Source organism: Malus sylvestris, chromosome 2, assembly GCF_916048215.2.
Source record: "Malus sylvestris chromosome 2, drMalSylv7.2, whole genome shotgun sequence".
NCBI classification, from domain to species: domain Eukaryota; kingdom Viridiplantae; phylum Streptophyta; class Magnoliopsida; order Rosales; family Rosaceae; genus Malus; species Malus sylvestris.
This window is the reverse complement of record NC_062261.1, coordinates 8,783,152-8,800,188: the sequence shown is the minus strand read 5'-3', so window position 1 is coordinate 8,800,188 and position 17,037 is coordinate 8,783,152. Positions and strand designations below refer to the sequence as shown.

Below are 17,037 nucleotides of genomic sequence, written 5' to 3'. Positions count from 1 at the left end.
CATAATATAAGTGATTGAATTTTTTGTTAAGTATCTAATTATTTGTATTATGACAATTTATGTTAAAAAAGAAATCAAAACATCACCATGAGAGATGTCATGATGGTTGATTTTGCCTCGGTCATTAATTTGGTTTTTGTTGGCGCTGTCTAACCAAGAGATGGACTTGGTGCCTCTATGATTCCTGTGTAGATTTTAGTAAATCGAATTCGAGATTCAATTTTCACATACAACGATGATGATAATTTATATCTATAAACGATTGAGAAGAAAATATTTGACTTTATATCCACTCAAATAAAAATTGGAACGACATTTAGAGCTTCTTCGTCTTGAAACGGCCTCGAGAAATCAAAGTAGAACTAAAATTACAATATCGAAATCCACGAGTTGTTTCCAATGGCTCAAAGTTCAGCGTTCAGATTGGCCTCGAATCCACCGTTGGATCGTTCAAGGAAGTTCTCTCGCCGAAATGCAACATTCCGGCCAATCAGCAGCGGCTGATTTACAAGGGCCGGATCTTGAAGGACGATCAAACACTCCAAAGCTACGGTACCATCTAATTTCTTATTGCTGTACGTTGTTCTTATTTAAATTTAATTAATTTTGTCAGTGTGTTTGTTTTGTGGTAAAAATTGAGAAGTATTGTTACTGTTGTGATTGAATCAATGTGTTTGCGGATCCATTTTCGTTGTTTTTTCTTTTGAATGTATATGCATTTACAGATCACTGTTAGGGCGGTAATTCATTTCACATTACGTTGTTGCATAGCTTGTTGGTAAAAGAGTTGCAGACACGGTAATATAGTTGAAGTTCAATCTTCAGCCTGTTTGGAATTTTGGATTATACAGATATGTAGTTTTAGCTTTTGTCCGTTCGGTAATTAATTTCGATATGACGGTTAAGAGAATTAGAGAAGGCAGGAATGAAAACTTGAATGATAGGGCAGGTGTCACTAGGAGCAGTGAGCTTTCTTTATCGAATAATAGGGCAGGCATGAGTAGAAAGCTTTCGTTATCTCATACAACAACAAGGAAAACGATTGTCTGCCCTCCCATTTTCGATGTCCTTCTGTGTTTTTCTGTTTTATGTAATCACAGTTAAATCACGTCAACATTTTATATTATTTTTTTTATTGAAATAATAAGACAAAAAATGAATAATAATATAAAATATTGACGTGGTTTAACCGTGACCACACAAACAGAAGGGCACGGGAGGGCACCAGAAGTGGGAGGCAGACAATCCTTGTCCCAACAACAAAACATTATTCCACTGAATGGGGTTAGTTGTATGAATCATAGAACGCCACTGCGCTGGGTTTTGCGCCTATTCTTTTGTTAACTCCAAGTACTCTCAGTCTTTTCTTAAAATCTCTTTCAAAGTCTTCCTAGGTCTTCCTCTACCCCTATTGCCCTGGGCCTCTGTCTCATAATTACATTTTATAACCGGAGCATCTACAGGTGTTCACATAATCTCATAATCGCATTTTCATTATCTCATAGACATATATAATCCGGTTGCCTCTCAGCTCCCTCAAATCCTTTTGACTATGAAGCTTTGCTCCAATTTTCCAGGCTTTAATTTTTTTATTGTTTTGTTAAATTTTTTGTAGCTTTGATTCTTTATCCTCGGTGAAAAATGTTTGTATGCAAGTAATCTCATTTAAAGAACACTTTGTGGGAGGGAACCCTGCTTGTTTTATTTGTCTTGTAGTCGTTGGTAGTGCTGCTTGGGGTGCATGCTCTACAGTTTATTGTTTAGGCATTCGACAATTCCTTGTGTTTCTTTTATGAGAGGAGAATTTAGGCATGGGTTCTTTTCTATATGAAGGTTAAGATTTATATTGGAGCAAATGTGAATTCTTTGTTTGATTCAAATAGGTTTGGAGGCATATCACACTCTTCATATGGTTCGTGGTTTTGCACCAGCTGCCTCAGCAAACACTGGGGTTGCGACCAATGGTGGAGCTGCTAATTCTACCCAAGCAAGGGTTGTTGGATCTAGTGAAGGTGGTGGGACATTGGGGGGGGGGGGGGGGGGTCTGGGTTTGGAGCCTCGCCATTCCTTGGACTTGGACTTAATGGAAATGGGATGGGTAGCACTGGTGGTCTATTTCAGAGATGGGTTTCCTGACTTTGAACAAATGACTCAGAACGCTAATGTGATCAGAGACATGATGAACGTGCCTGCCATTCAAAATAATATGAATAATCCGGACATATGCGGAACTTGATTATGAACAACCCTCAAATGCGTGAAATTATGGATCCAAATCCCGAGCTAGCACACGTACTTAATGATCCTAGCACTCTTCGTCGGACACTTGAAGCGGCAAGAAACACCGAGCATATGCGTGAGATGATGCGCAACACTGACAGAGCCATGAGCAACATCGAAGCCACTCCAGAGGGATTTAACATGCTTAGAAGCATGTATGAGAACGTACAAGAGCCATTAATGAATGCAACGACAATGGCTGGGGATGCTGGAAGTGATGGTTCAAACACGTTTGCAGCTCTTTTGAGGACCCAAGTTGGCAACCAAACCAGAGCTCAGTCCACTAACCAGTCGACAGTTAGTTCTGATTCAGCAACTGGTTCACCTGCTCCAAATACTAACCCACTTCCCAACCCATGGTCCTCTGCAGGCAGTAAGCTCTTGCTCACTTGCTTCTATTGTGCAATGTTTTCGCTTTCGAGCAGTACGCTTAAACTTTGTTTGCTTTGAGTCCCTTATGTTGTTGGGACATAGTGCACAATCTTATGGCCTAATCAATTTTTTTTATCATTCCATGTTGTCCGGATAGAGATGTGGTATTTCCTCTATCAGTCATCGGCACAAAGTTTGAAGGGGAAGAAAGATTCTCCTTTTCTAGCACTTTTGTTTTAATGGGGGCAAGTTGGGCTCGTTAACTAGATAACAGGTATTAGTATTTCTCATCCTTGATGAAGTGGAAGTGATAATTCCACTTAAGCTAGCAGGCACCATCTATTATTTTTTAGGGTAGTGCTAACCACACACCAATTTTTACTTCTCACAAACTCCTTTCAATTTTCGACCGTCGAATCGAATGAATTGAAAGAGATTAATGTCGAAAATTAACAAGGGTGTGTAGAAGGTAAAAATGAGTGTGCAAATAGCACTATCCTATTTTTAATTTTATAGTTGAGCTAGTTCCGCCTTTTCTAATATAGCATTAGTACTAGACTACTAGTTAGTTGTAACAATATTGCCACAATACAATGGAACATTTATAGCGCGTTTACTAATCCGTAATCAAATTGAGAGAAATTGGATTGAGGAGGAATTGAAATGAGGTGGAATCAGAATCAGATTCTTGTTGAATTTGTTTACTAAAACTGTCCGGAATCTGAATACAATTCCATAAAGCTGTTTACTAATTTAGCAAAATCGGAATATAAACCAGTATGATTACTAAAATGCCCTTGTCTCAAATCAAATATTTTATATACTTTTTTTTAATAAAATTTGATATAATATATAATAGTAAGAAAAAATTAAATTGCTTTTTTATTTCATAGACATACTAAAATGATTTAGTTTTTTTTTTTTTTAATAAATTTAAGTATTGACTTTAATATCTAAATTTTCTCGCTCAAGTTGTAATTTTTTCTCTTCGGCAATGTGTGGAGTTTGTGCATAATGTGAATGAGCATAGAATTATGCTTAATGAGCTAGAAGGAAATGGGTTGGGTGAAAAGAAATGAGCTGGGTGAAGATAGAAAATGAGTTGGGTGAAAAGAAAAATAAGTCTAGGGTTAAAAGGATAATCTTGGAAACAATGAAAGTAAGTGAGAGCATAAAGGGAAAAAAATTATCATTCTGATTGCTTGGGTAATCCGGAATCCAAATACCTTGTATATGTTGGGAATCAAAATCCTCCAATTTAAGGAATTGGATTCCATTTTTTGTGTGGGCCCCACACACTTTTGATTCCTCCCAATTTTAGTAAACACATGTATAATCTGAAATTGGAATCGGATTCCTTATTCTCATTCCGATTACGGGTTAGTAAACGCGCTATTAATGAGTTCTTTTAACCTTGCTTCCTCTAGTTAAGGTCAATATTTTGTGTTCCCCTTTTTTTGTTTTAAACATTACCAATCAGTTGTTGACTAGATCCAAATTTAGCAGTTGGAATTGATCAAACTAACACCGCATGGTCAAATCCTTTCGGGGATGCTAGGCCATAGACACCAACTGGCACAGCTAGAAGCTATCCAGAGTTGGAAGGAGCATTTGGTGCTATGCCGCAGGATAGCAATTTACTGAATCAGTTAATGCAAAATCCAGCGGTTTCTCAAATAATGCAAAGCCTCCTCTCTAATCCTCAGTATATGAACGAGGTGTCATTTTATTCCCTATTAATAGAATAAGCTTGATGATGAAATTTATTCCTTCTTAACATTATTTGACTGCAGATTCTGGGTTCTAACCTTTCATTTCTTATATAGAAGGATTTCTTTTGTTTGGTTTGTATTAATTATATGCCGTGTATTTCAGTGCCTCCGGATGAACTCTATGCTGCGCAGCTTTCCCAACTTCAGGAGATGGGTTTCTTTGACCGACAAGAGAACATACGGGCTCTGATGGCCACCGCAGGAAATGTCCACGCAGCAGTCGAGCGGCTTTTGGGGAATTTGGGCTGATAGGTTATATTTTCAATGTTTCCATTTATCTGGTTCTGTCCATGTGGTGCCTGCCGAGATTAGTCATGTTAGACCTGAGAATCTGAGATGTGATATTCTGACTATACGAGCCCTATGTTAGTGGCGGCGCAAATCTATGGTCATCGGATTATGGTCTCCTTCCTCGGATGCCTGGCAGTCCCGAGTGTACATAAGAAAAAGAGAAATTGTTTACCACATGAATGGTTTGGAAAAGTTGTGTACTTAGGAGATATTTCTTGCACTTTTCAAGTATTTGTAGGTAGATATAGCTGTTTAGAGCCTGTTTGGTACTCTACTTGAATCCAACTTTTAAAACTAAAAAACAATTTTCAAGTTTTAGGCTTTAGGCTTTAAAAACTTGTTTGGTATGACTATTTTCAAAAACTAAACTCAAGACTAGCTCAAAAATATAATATATTCTCTAAATACATAAAAAGTGAGTTTTTAGGGTTTTTAAACTTAAATTGACTCATTTCTTTTCTCTCACTTCTCTCCTCAATCCAAATCTATCTCTCTTTTCTTCTTTCTCTCTCCTTTTTTTTTCACAAACCAATCAAGTTTTTGAGTCTTAAAGAAAATTATTTTTAAGAAATGTTTTAAAAAATGATAAAAAAAATGAATAGGTATCAAACAGACCCTTAAATTTCCATGTGTTTTCCCCCTTTCTTACCCAAAGAAAATGTCAAATTCTAACAAACAAATTACAATTGATGCTCATGTGGCAATCTGAAGTCTTATATCAAATTTTGTACTTCTTCAACCGAAATGTCAAATGTTATTTTCTTATTAATATAGAGCTTTAAATGGTTGTATTTATTAAAAAAATTAAAAAAACTATTGGGTAAAATGTTAGTGAAATAAGGGATTCACTATTAAGATTAATTAAAATAAATTTAACATTGATATCAATTTTGACTTTTAATCACAAAAATTTCAAATTTAGTCAGCAAATAAGTTTAGTCATATTTTCAAATAATTAAAGAAAATTTAATAACAGCTCAAATATTTGGGCTTGGATCAAAGTACCTTGCTAGAGAACTCCTTTTTTTTTGGTAGGCCATGCTATATATTGTATGTGAAATCCAATTATATTAATTGAGTGTAAAACAGTTTTGTGTCTAAATAACATTGCTCCTCTCTAAGAAATACATGGAATTAATTCAACAACTTCCTATGTTTACTTAATCCTAATTAGTTAAGTTAATCGAATTGTTAATGACCTAATCCAATTCAACCAAACATGAGTTGTAGTAGATTTTCTATAAGAAATTACATGCAGTAGATTAGTCGTACATTGTACTTGAATTTAGCGACCTCATCATTTCCAAAGTTATTTTTATTTTTATTTGGATAATGTTCACCAATGACATTTTTGAAATGAGGGGCTTGTTACTCATTTACTAGTTTGGATCTTCGCCGGATCCTCTTTGTGAGGCTTCTAAGAATTCGTGAATCGTGTCCGTTCATCGTACATCGTATGGTTAAAAATCATTTTAAATATTTTTATTTAAAAATAAACATAAACAGTACTTGACAAAAACTGATCGCACGATGTACGATGAACTGATACAATTCATGGATCCCTAGGATCGTCACCAAAAGGATCCGGAGAGGATCATGTTGGCTCATTTACAAAATATGAGTTAGGTCTTGATAACGATAGTGTGACCGCCGCTTTGCACTCAAATTTAAATCTATATTCCCGTAAATTAGAACAATATATTCTTTAAATAAAAAATTACATGCTCACCAATCTCCCAAATTTGAATTAGAGGTGCAATGTATCCCAGATTGTTAGAAACAAATAATCCAGGTTAGATTTTGGCTCACATATGAACAAATATGGAAGCCGTTTCATGATTAACTTTTCAGGTTTTCTCTTGCATGTCATACCATATTTGCCCTAATGTCAATATATATGTTTCGTCGGAGGACTCGGACCTCAAGGTCAAAATCGTCATTTCGTTCACTGAAGCTTCGTTCCCTCTCACCAACCGGTACAGTTCCCTGCTCCTTGGAAAGCCACCCAATCGTGATATGCATTGTGGCGGCGCCTTCATGCATGAAAACCACCGAGCACCGAGCACCGTTCGATGGGTTTACACGCGAACATCAACGGCCGATGTTCAAAAAACACGACCCTTGGTGCAAATGGCGCGCTGCATATGATTCCCAGAAGTTACCATTTTTCAGAGACGAAGAGTCGCATGCATTGCAGTTTGCAGTGAGTGCCCTTCGAAGATTGAGACGCATCTTTTTGTACAGAACAGTGCCAATCTGGAATTTCCGAGAACCCTAATTATATAAACTTCTTCCGCAGGACATGATGAACACTTTGCCGTTCGGACAGTGTTTCGTTCTCTCTCTCAAGTGACAAATATCAGTATGACTAACCCCAAGGACACCACCACCGCCACCAACCAGGGCTCCTCCGCCGAGGGACAGCAACCACGTAACGAGAACATTAGCTCCAACGTTACTGGGGCTGCTCCTACTGGACCACCAAGTCCTCCTGCGCCGACTCCTGCTCCTCCTAGCACTGGTCAAGTCAGTGTGGGATCAGGAGGGTTCGGTGGATTCGTTGTCGGGGGGTCCTCTGGGTCTCTTCCTGTTCGTACTCCTCCTACCTCTGGTCAATTCAATGTGGGAGGAGAGTCTGCTACCGGAGGGCCCTCTCTGACTCCTTCTACACCCAACAGAGGACTTCCTGGTCGTGCGTCACCCTCTCCTGGTAGGGGGACATCCACCCCAAGAAGGGGCGCACGCTCTGGTGGCCGGAGGACTCCAGGCAGGGGATCACCCTCTGGCGAAAAATCTCCTCCTAGCGGGAGAGGATCGCCCTCTTTTTTAGGGAGAGGGTCGTCCTCGGCCCCTCCTTCTGCAGCGGGAAGCATCACTCAAATTGGTGGGAGTAGTTTTGCTCCCGTCAGCGTTGAAATATCTTTAGGAGGGGGACTTGCGGCAGCGGGGAGCACGGCCGCCGGTGGCCAGCCGGGCAAGCGCAAAGCCGAAGTCAATGCCCCGGAAGGAGTGACTCCGACTTGCCCCGTATGCAAACGGTCGGATTTCAGTTCGTGGAAAGCATTGTTTGGGCACCTGCGTAGCCACCCAGAGCGTGGCTATAGGGGCGCCTTCCCACCCCCAGGACACCAACAAGGTAATTAATTAGTTTGCCCTAATCTAACAATTAAGTGGCAACGAAATTAACTTTTCATTTTGTTGTTTAATTTGCTTGTATCATAGATGATGATATTGGGATATAATTATATAACATTTTTTATGTTGTGTACGTAGAGGAAGCAAGTAATGCTGCTGCTAATGTTATACGTGGATTCGATCTCAACGAAGCCGTCGATGTGGAGGAGGACAATGAAGGCGGCGGTGGATTCGACCTGAACATGCCCGCGGCGGAGGATGATCATGGTGTTCCTGATGACAATGTGGATGGTGGTGACGCTGGTGGTGCTGCTGAGGCTTAGAAAATTACTTATATATAGTATATCATGGATTGTAGTACTAGTAAGACAGTGCATTTTGGTGATTAATGGCAGGAATTAGGGTTAATGCCTTTAGAAGTATGAGATTCCGATATTAATGAAGTGTTTAACTAATCTCTAATGATAATTATGAAATTAAGTTCGATTCATGTGTGGGAAGTTTGAATATATCTTTGTTGATGATATATATGTTGTTTCTCCGTTTTTTTAGTATTATGCTTGTTACGTACTTACGTCATCTAATTTTAGTACTTATCATTCCGTACAAAATTTTAAAAGTACATTATGGTGCATGGAAGTGTAGGATCAAATCTGAATTCGAATCTTTAAGACTGATTTGAAATTGCATTTAAAATTGTTGAAAGCACTCTTCTCCATGAAATCATAAGTTATGCTCCTAGCCTCCTAATATGTGATATAGATAATCAAATACAATTGCATGTGCAAGCATTTTAAGGGTGTTTATCTACCTACATCATAGACTTTAATTTTTAATTTTAGTTTTTTCCCTCCGCCATAAGTTAATTGTACTTGTCATCCTATGTTGTAGGGAATCCGGATCCTCGTTAGATCCTCTTTGTGAGGATTCTGAGGATTCGTGAATCATATCCGTTCGTTGTACATCGTGCGATCAGAAATTATTTTAAATATTTTTAATTAAAATTAAATACAAACAGTACCTGACAAAAAACTGATTACAGGATGTATGATGAACAGACACGATTTACGGTGATAAGTATATTTGGAAGCTCCCTTGATGACATTCTAATCTTTATATAGTCAATGATCTAAATGATGGACCTAATCGAAACTTTTCGTATATATATTCAATGTGTGTGTGTATATATATATATCTAGTTATGAATAATAACAAAGATACAAGGGAATAAATCAACCATTTTGACTATTTTTTTTTTTAAAGAAAACCTTAGCGGTATAAGGAAACAAATCGACCATTCTAAATGATTTCAATTTTATGAATTCACCGTAATTATTCGTTAAATACACGTGATAGCCATCTATGGAAATTGAATATGATTTTTTTACAAACAAATCGAAATGATTAATGTAATGCAGGATAAGATCAACAGCCTATAAATTGATCTGCAATGTGGCTTTATATTTGGAGTTGATCTGATTCCAATCTAGAGAAAGGTTAACAAGGTTATAATATTTGTTTGTGGATCAAAGGTGGCAGTTGAAATGAACAAAATTTTGGTGATTGGAATTGCCCTTCTGGTGTGCTTCATGCTCCAATGTGAAGAAGTCCATGGGAAAGAATATATAGTGGGAGATGAGAAAGAATAGAGGGTAGACCCTAACTTATCTCACTGGACTGATGGAAAGAAGTTCAAGACTAGAGATGTTTTGGGTAAGATATATACTTTGCTTTTCTTTTCAATTATTTGTTTTCAAGATTAATCACTAGCTAGCTATAAATTTTTTTGTTTTGCCGATTTTGGAAATAGTTTTCAAATATACAGATCCTGCTCTCTTCGTAGCTGGTATACAAGACAAGCATTTTTATGAAATTTGTGACATATATATATATGATGGTGTGACAATCACATATGGCTTAGGAAATGATCATGTGGTATTAACGGCAGACACAAAATACTTCGCAGCTGCTGATGTAGACTATTGTAAAATCGGAGTGAAAATTAAGGTTGATGTCGAGTAGCTAAATAAATTTAAACATGATGCGTGTTACATTATTATGCTCCATTGTCTAAAAAAATATATGTTATGATGAAGAAATAATTGAAGCAGGATTTTCATTTCCAAAATTGGTAATTCTCCATTTTGAATTTTGTTTTTCTTTTGTTGATTATTTTTGGGATGGGGAATGCTATTTTTTGGTCCACCTCCTATATAGGAGAAAATTTTCGATAGAGCTAGAGCCGGCTCTAACCCGAGATCAAATCTTCTGTACCTAAAAAGGCATATGTGACCGAAACAAATCCTCTTCGGATCTATCCCACCGGGGATCAAGTGATCCCGGCCCTCCAAATTTCATCCAACGGCTAAAAGAAGAGAAGCTTTTAAAAAACATAATAGTTTCTGGCCGTTGGATGAAATTTGGAGGATCAAGATCACTTGATCCCCGGGCTCCAGTGGGTTAGATTTGGAGAGGATCTGTTTCCATATGTGGCCTTCCTAAAAACTTGACATGTGTCCATTCACTTGCTAACTTTAACACTGTTAACTTCTCCGTTATCTCATAAGTTAATTAAATTGGACAATTGTTCGACATATTAATCGATTTTTTTTTGTGCTCCTTAATTACTTCGAACATGTAAGACTCTAAAATGACAAGAACAAAGATAAAGTTTTATTGGTCAATTAATTGGGAAATACTACTGGTTATTGGTTATGCAGACCAGTACGACATGGTGACAATATTAATTCACGTTTTGTAATATGAATGGATATTAAGGGTTTTGCTCTATGGATGAATTAAGGAGTTTTACTTTACTGGATGACATTAATCTCATGAGCAGAGCTAGGATTCGAAACCTTGAAGGTAAAAACTTAACAATTTAGAAGACATTGAGCAAGATGAAACCATATATACACAGATCATAGTAAACATAAAGTGTAAATGGAAGTTAGAAACCAATTGTCGATCGAAAAAATTATAATTGGCTAACTATTCATTTTGTAATATGAAAAGAAAATAGACTAAAATGATTTGAATGGCAACGTAAAAGCAGATATCATGAAATTGAAAGTGATCCTTGAACTCCAGATTGTGGAGCCAAAAATATTCACAAGGCGACACATAGATTTTTGACAAAAGAAGACAAAACTACCCTTGGGGCATACCGGGATTCCTACGCGCAAGCAGCAGACAATTATCCCTCAACCAAGTCAAAAATGCCCAAAATAGGCAACAATTCAAAACCTATTTCATTACAAGGTAATTCCCAAACACATTCCTTTTAAATTATGTTAATTGGCTAATTAATAGGTTTATTGCCTAATTAACCCATTAATTGTCAATTAAACCATCCATTATATCCAAATAACCACAAAATATATCCAATTCAACCCTAAAACTAGTCAAAGGCCGGCCACACCCTTTGCTCTTCACCTTTTTTATGTTTTCCACTTTATTACCCAAATTAAGTTAGTCAATTAATCCTATAACCCCCCATTTATTTCGTTCATGTTTAATTAGCCAATAAATTGGCTAATTAAACCAAAAGTTTCACAAAAAAAACCCACATTATGGCCGGCCACTTTCTCTCCAAAGTGGACCGGCCTAGCCTTATAAATAGGCTCTCATTTTCACCAAACACTAATTCCAACACTTTAGCAAAAATCCCAAAATTCTCTAAACACTATTTCTCTCTAAATTGTAACTTTGGCATCGGAGGTTCTTCGGCCAAATCCTCCCCATTCATCGTGGGCGCGTGAGGCTCTTGGCCTTAACCTAAAGTGTTAATTGTTTTGTAGGTGCAAAATTGTCCAAGATCAAGGAGGAAGAAATTTGCATCCACACAGATTTTCTCAAAATCACTTCCATAAGATAGCCCACTTGGTAAACATCAGTATATCATTTAGAAGGAGGAGGAGAGAGAACGCGTTCAGATGAAAGGAAAGAAGAATAATCTCTGGCCGCATGATCTCAAACAACGGCCACGAGAAAGCCGTCCAGATGAATCCCCAGAGACAGATCCGAAGAGAATCCCACTTAAGAATAAGTCAGCAACATAAATAGCACCCTGTTAACATAATCTGTTCTTTGACTTGGCAGGATTAAAAACCCTACCCTTTTTCCTTATTTCGCCTGCATTTCCAACCAGAACCTAGAGTATCCGAAGCAAGCTCTTGGTCAATCTGCAAAACACCTATTTTCAAAAGAATATGGTTGTATAACTGGTTATCGAAAGTGGAAGATGTGTTTTGGTCCAAAAATGTAGTGGGGTTGCTGCTAGCTGCACAGAGTGTGCTCAAATTTGAAACCAAAGCTGGATCCATTGAGGGATCAGGAGATCCTGACCCTTGAAAATCTGAGAGCCTATCTTGGAAAAAATTAGGGGTTTTTGAACATTAGTCCTTGCAAAATATTAAAATTAAAAAAAAAACCTGGTGCTAGATTACATATTCAATTTAATCCCTTGAAGTGTATTTTTATCAAAATTTATATTCAATTTTTGTTTTTAATGTGTATTTTTATTTAATCTATCCACATTAAATTTTAATTTTATTAATATGCACATATAGTTCTTTAATTATAAATGAACATAAATGAGAAAATATTAAAAAGAAATTTGTGATACAAAATATATAAATACATGATTGTACTGTGCCGAAATATATATAATTGACTTTTTTGTACCAACATGATTGTACCGAAATATATTATAATGAACCTAAATGTATATACCGAAATATATTATATTGAATTAATGTACCTAAATATCAATACTGAAATATATGTACCGGAATATATGTACCGAAATGTATGTACCGAAATATACGTACCGAAATGTATGTACCGAAATATACGTACCGAAATGTATGTACGAAAATGTACGTACCGAAATGTATTATATTGAATTAATGTACCTAAATGTCAATACTGAAATGTATGTACCGGAATATATGTACCGAAATATACGTACCGAAATGTATGTACCGAAATATACATACCGAAATGTATGTACCAAAATGTACGTACCGAAATGTATTATATTGAATTAATGTACCTAAATGTCAATACCAAAATGTATGTATCAAAATGTATGTACCGAAATGTATGTACTGAAATATTGTATATTGAATTAATGTACCTGAAAGTCAATACTCAAATGAGAAGTATGAGGTTTGAATCTCGTGGATGATGAATTCAATATCAAATTAAGTTGTCCATTGTGTGGCTTAGCCGAACCCCGCTCGCCTTAGTGTAAAATATATCGTTGTACTAAAAAAAAAAACTTAAATGTGTGTACCAAAATGTATGTACTTAAATGCATATATATGTTTGTATCGATGAATTAATGTACCTATAAGTTTGTATCGATAGATATACCGAAATATTCAAATATATTAATGTACCTAAATGAAGAACATCCAAAATTGTTATCGGACTATATATTATAAAAAAAAATTAGTTGCCTAAATGTAGACATTAAAATATTATGATAAATGAAATGAAAATTAAATTTAAATGTAATTAATACATTAAAATAGGAATAAAAAGATAAATAAAACATCAAAATATAACTAATAAATGAGATGATTAAATGTACAAGGGACTAAAATTGGATTTTAATCTTACACAGGTTATAGTCTAAAACTCATTTTTTTTTAAGGATTAAAATGAAGTTTTCTAAAAAAATTACAATGGGCAAATTCAACCGTGTGTGCACCCAATAGGGTCACCATGTCATTTAGGGTCATTCCTTTGGCAATGAAAGCTTCCAATGCCTCATAAACTAAAAATGATGGACTGTGCAACTTAACGTCGTTAGGGTTTGATACGAGCCCATCACGGCGTCCGATTGGAGCAGTATAGTTTGGCCCTCCTGCAAGAACCACTGAATCTCCGGTTGCTAGGGTTACGATATCGGAGCATACAGTTGAAGGGCATGCAGCCTCCAGGCTTTTCTTAATCTCGTCAATAAGCTCGTATCCTCGTACAGTCAAGTTTGGCACTGCCGATTTTTCAGATGGCTTCCTTCTTGTTGAATATATAAGTATGGATGCATCACAGCCCTACAATACATATAAAAGTGCATTGGTTAATTGTGCACGTACTTATCAACTTCCTTCTTTCTCTTTCGATGAAATGGTATTTAAGGAAAAACCCACCATGACTGAACCAGACACGGCCGAACAAGAAGCCGACACATTTCAAGACACGGAAGGGATGCCTGAACAAGTGCCTGAGACCCAACCGACTCGTCAGTCCTTCAGGCCTTAAGGTAAAAAGGCAACTACCCTAAAAAACCCACCATGACTGAACCAGACACGGCCGAACAAGAAGCCGACACATTTCAAGACACGGAAGGGATGCCTGAACAAGTGCCTGAGACCCAACCGACTCGTCAGTCCCTCAGGCCTTAAGGTAAAAAGGCAACTACACTAAATATATGGAGGAACTTGCTCGCCAAGGTGAACTGAACATGGCACGGGAAAAGGCTAGAGATGAGGAAAAAGTTGCTGCTATGGCAACAATAATAGCATCTACTGAGGCCCGTGATGCGGCGGCTGATAGACAAAGAGAAATAGTTAATCGAGAGAACGAGCTGGTTAGACAAGCACTTCATCGAGAAAATGAAATGCTTAGAGAAAAAAGGATGGCTCTAGCAGATCGTGACATTATGAGCAAGTCTCTAGTAGGACTGTCTCCGAATTCAAAATATTTTTGGACATCGGAAAAAAGAGATGTCATGCGAAGGAGGCGTGCAAGAGATGCGGAAACAAGTCAATGGGGTTCTAGCTACACAAATCATAGCAACGAAGATCCTAGCACCACATATCCTAACTCCAGAGACTTTGTATAATTTTTATGTAATTTCTTTTTTTTTTAGAATTTTATTTAATTTCTTATGTAATTTTTATGTTTTTTCTTTTTTTTTTCTTTTGAACTTTATTTAATTTCTTATGTAATTTTTATGTAATTTCTTATTTATTTTTAAAATTTTATTTATTTTTATTTAATTTATTATGCAATTTTAATGTAATTTTTTTTTTGTACTTTATTTAAACACATGAAATAAGATTACATAAACTCACCAAATAAACTTAAAAACAAAACACACTACATATAATTACATAAACTTAAAAAAAATACACTTTATTCTTCAACCACAAGCCTCATTTTAATTATCTTCGCCTTCATGCAATCCCCACTGGTGCTCAATCAAGTCATTCTGGTGGGTTACGTGCTAGTATGGCTCTTGCACATCAGTGTACCGTTGAACGATCAATTCATTGTAACGTCCATCACGTTCCAACGGCTCGTGTTGCACGGGATCTTTGGTCCGGTCATGAGCACAGTAGATACATGTTCTTGAGTTGTTCATCGGATCCGGCTTATATTCATCGATGACATCATAATCATACTTATCTTCAACAATCATGTTGTGGAGAATAATACACGTCATCATGATGGATCGAAGAGCCTCGACATCAAACATTCTAGCTGCAGCCCTGACAATCACCCAACGAGCTTGCAGGATACCAAAACAATGCTCGACATCCTTCCTACACCCTTCTTGACATTTTGTGAAGTGTTTTTCCTTTTCAGTCTGTGGATGTGGCATTGTTTTGACAAACGTTGACCACCTTGGGTAAATGCCATCTGCAATGTAGTATGATCCCTCGTATTGGGTACCATTAACCCAATATGTGCATCTCGGCGATTTTCCTTACAGCAGTTCGTCGAACACTGGGGATTGGGTAAGGACATTTAGGTTATTCTGAACTCCTAGAACACCAAAAAAAGCATGCCAAATCCATGTATCAAATGAAGCCACCGCTTCCAAAATGATGCTTTTGGCTCTTTTTCTGTCGCCATAAGCACCTTGCCACGCACTTGGATAGTTTTTCCAAGTCTAGTGCATGCAGTCGATGCTTCCAATCATGCTAGGGAAGCCTCGCATCTCACCTTTCCTCAGAAGACTTCGCATGTCCCTTGGCGTAGGTGTCCGGAGGTACTCATTGGTGTAGAGGGCTTCAATTGCAGAGCAAAACCGCATCAGGGACTCCAGAACAGTTGTTCTTCCCATTCTCGCGATCTCATCCACTTGATCTGCAGATGCTCCATATGCAAGCATTCACAAGGCAGTCATAATTTTTTGCTCGGGAATAAGACCTAGAACATGAAAAGCATCTTCTTTTTGCACAAAGTATGGATCATGGTTGCAAATAGCACTCATGATTTTGTCGAACAAACTTCGTTGCATTCTAAAACGACGTCTAAAAACATGATCAGGGAATATGTTGTTGGGAATAAAATAATCTTCCAAGAGATCTTTACCTCGTCTTTCCATTTTTCTATCGAGGTTTGCAGCACGTGTGGGTTTGGCTATCTGACCAACGACTTTCATGACACGGCGAGAATGTGAGGCCCTCTACCTTCTATGGTGATTATCCTCATCCTCCTCCATGAAAAAAGCCTCATCTCCACCTCCACCTTCCTCGAGATTGGCCAATTCTGCCTGTTGTGCCAACAACCTTTTCTGTTGCTCCTACAATTGTTTATACACTTTCCTTGAAGAAGACATTGTAATAAGAACCCAAGATTTAAAAACGATGAACAAGGATTCTGAGCTAAAAAGAAGGATTGAGCTTGGTGTGAGGATGGATGTAAGGATGTAGGGTTTATATGGACAAAAAAAGAAAGGATGAGGTTCTGGACAATGCCATATGACACTACGTGATTGGTTGAAAATCTTATTGAAATTTTGGCTAAATTATTGTAAACCGGAAGTGACACGTGGCACATCGGGATTGGTCAAAAATTTTATCGAAAATCTATCCACAAAATAGTTCGTTCGGATAATGACACGTGGCATGACGTGATTGGTTGAAAATCTTATCGAAATCTTGGCTAAATTATTGTAAAACGGAAGTGACACGTGGCGCGTCGGGATTGGTTCAAAAGCTTAGCGGAAATCTATTCACAAAATAGTACGTTCGAATAATGACACGTGGCGTGATGAGATTGGTTAACAATCATATTCGAAATTAAAACTATTTTATTTTTTTATTTTTTTAGAAAAAATTTAAAAATATTTTAAATGGGCTGGGTGCCAGTGCATTTTTTTAAGGGTGGAGATACATTGGCATATTACTGTTCATTGGAGTATATTACTGTTCACTGGAATGGA

General features: G+C 37.1%; 1 protein-coding gene and 2 pseudogenes across 1 annotated transcript in view; 2 read left to right on the top strand and 1 right to left on the bottom strand.

Moving 5' to 3' along the window:
• Window positions 1–17,037, top strand: part of LOC126581925 (protein GRIP-like) — a 53,204-nt gene that overhangs the window by 21,591 nt on the left and 14,576 nt on the right. The gene's annotated exons all lie outside the window — the stretch shown is intronic.
• On the top strand, window positions 88–4,907 carry LOC126587320 (ubiquitin domain-containing protein DSK2b-like; annotated as a pseudogene).
• LOC126587311 (peroxidase 44-like) lies at window positions 11,923–15,933 on the bottom strand (annotated as a pseudogene).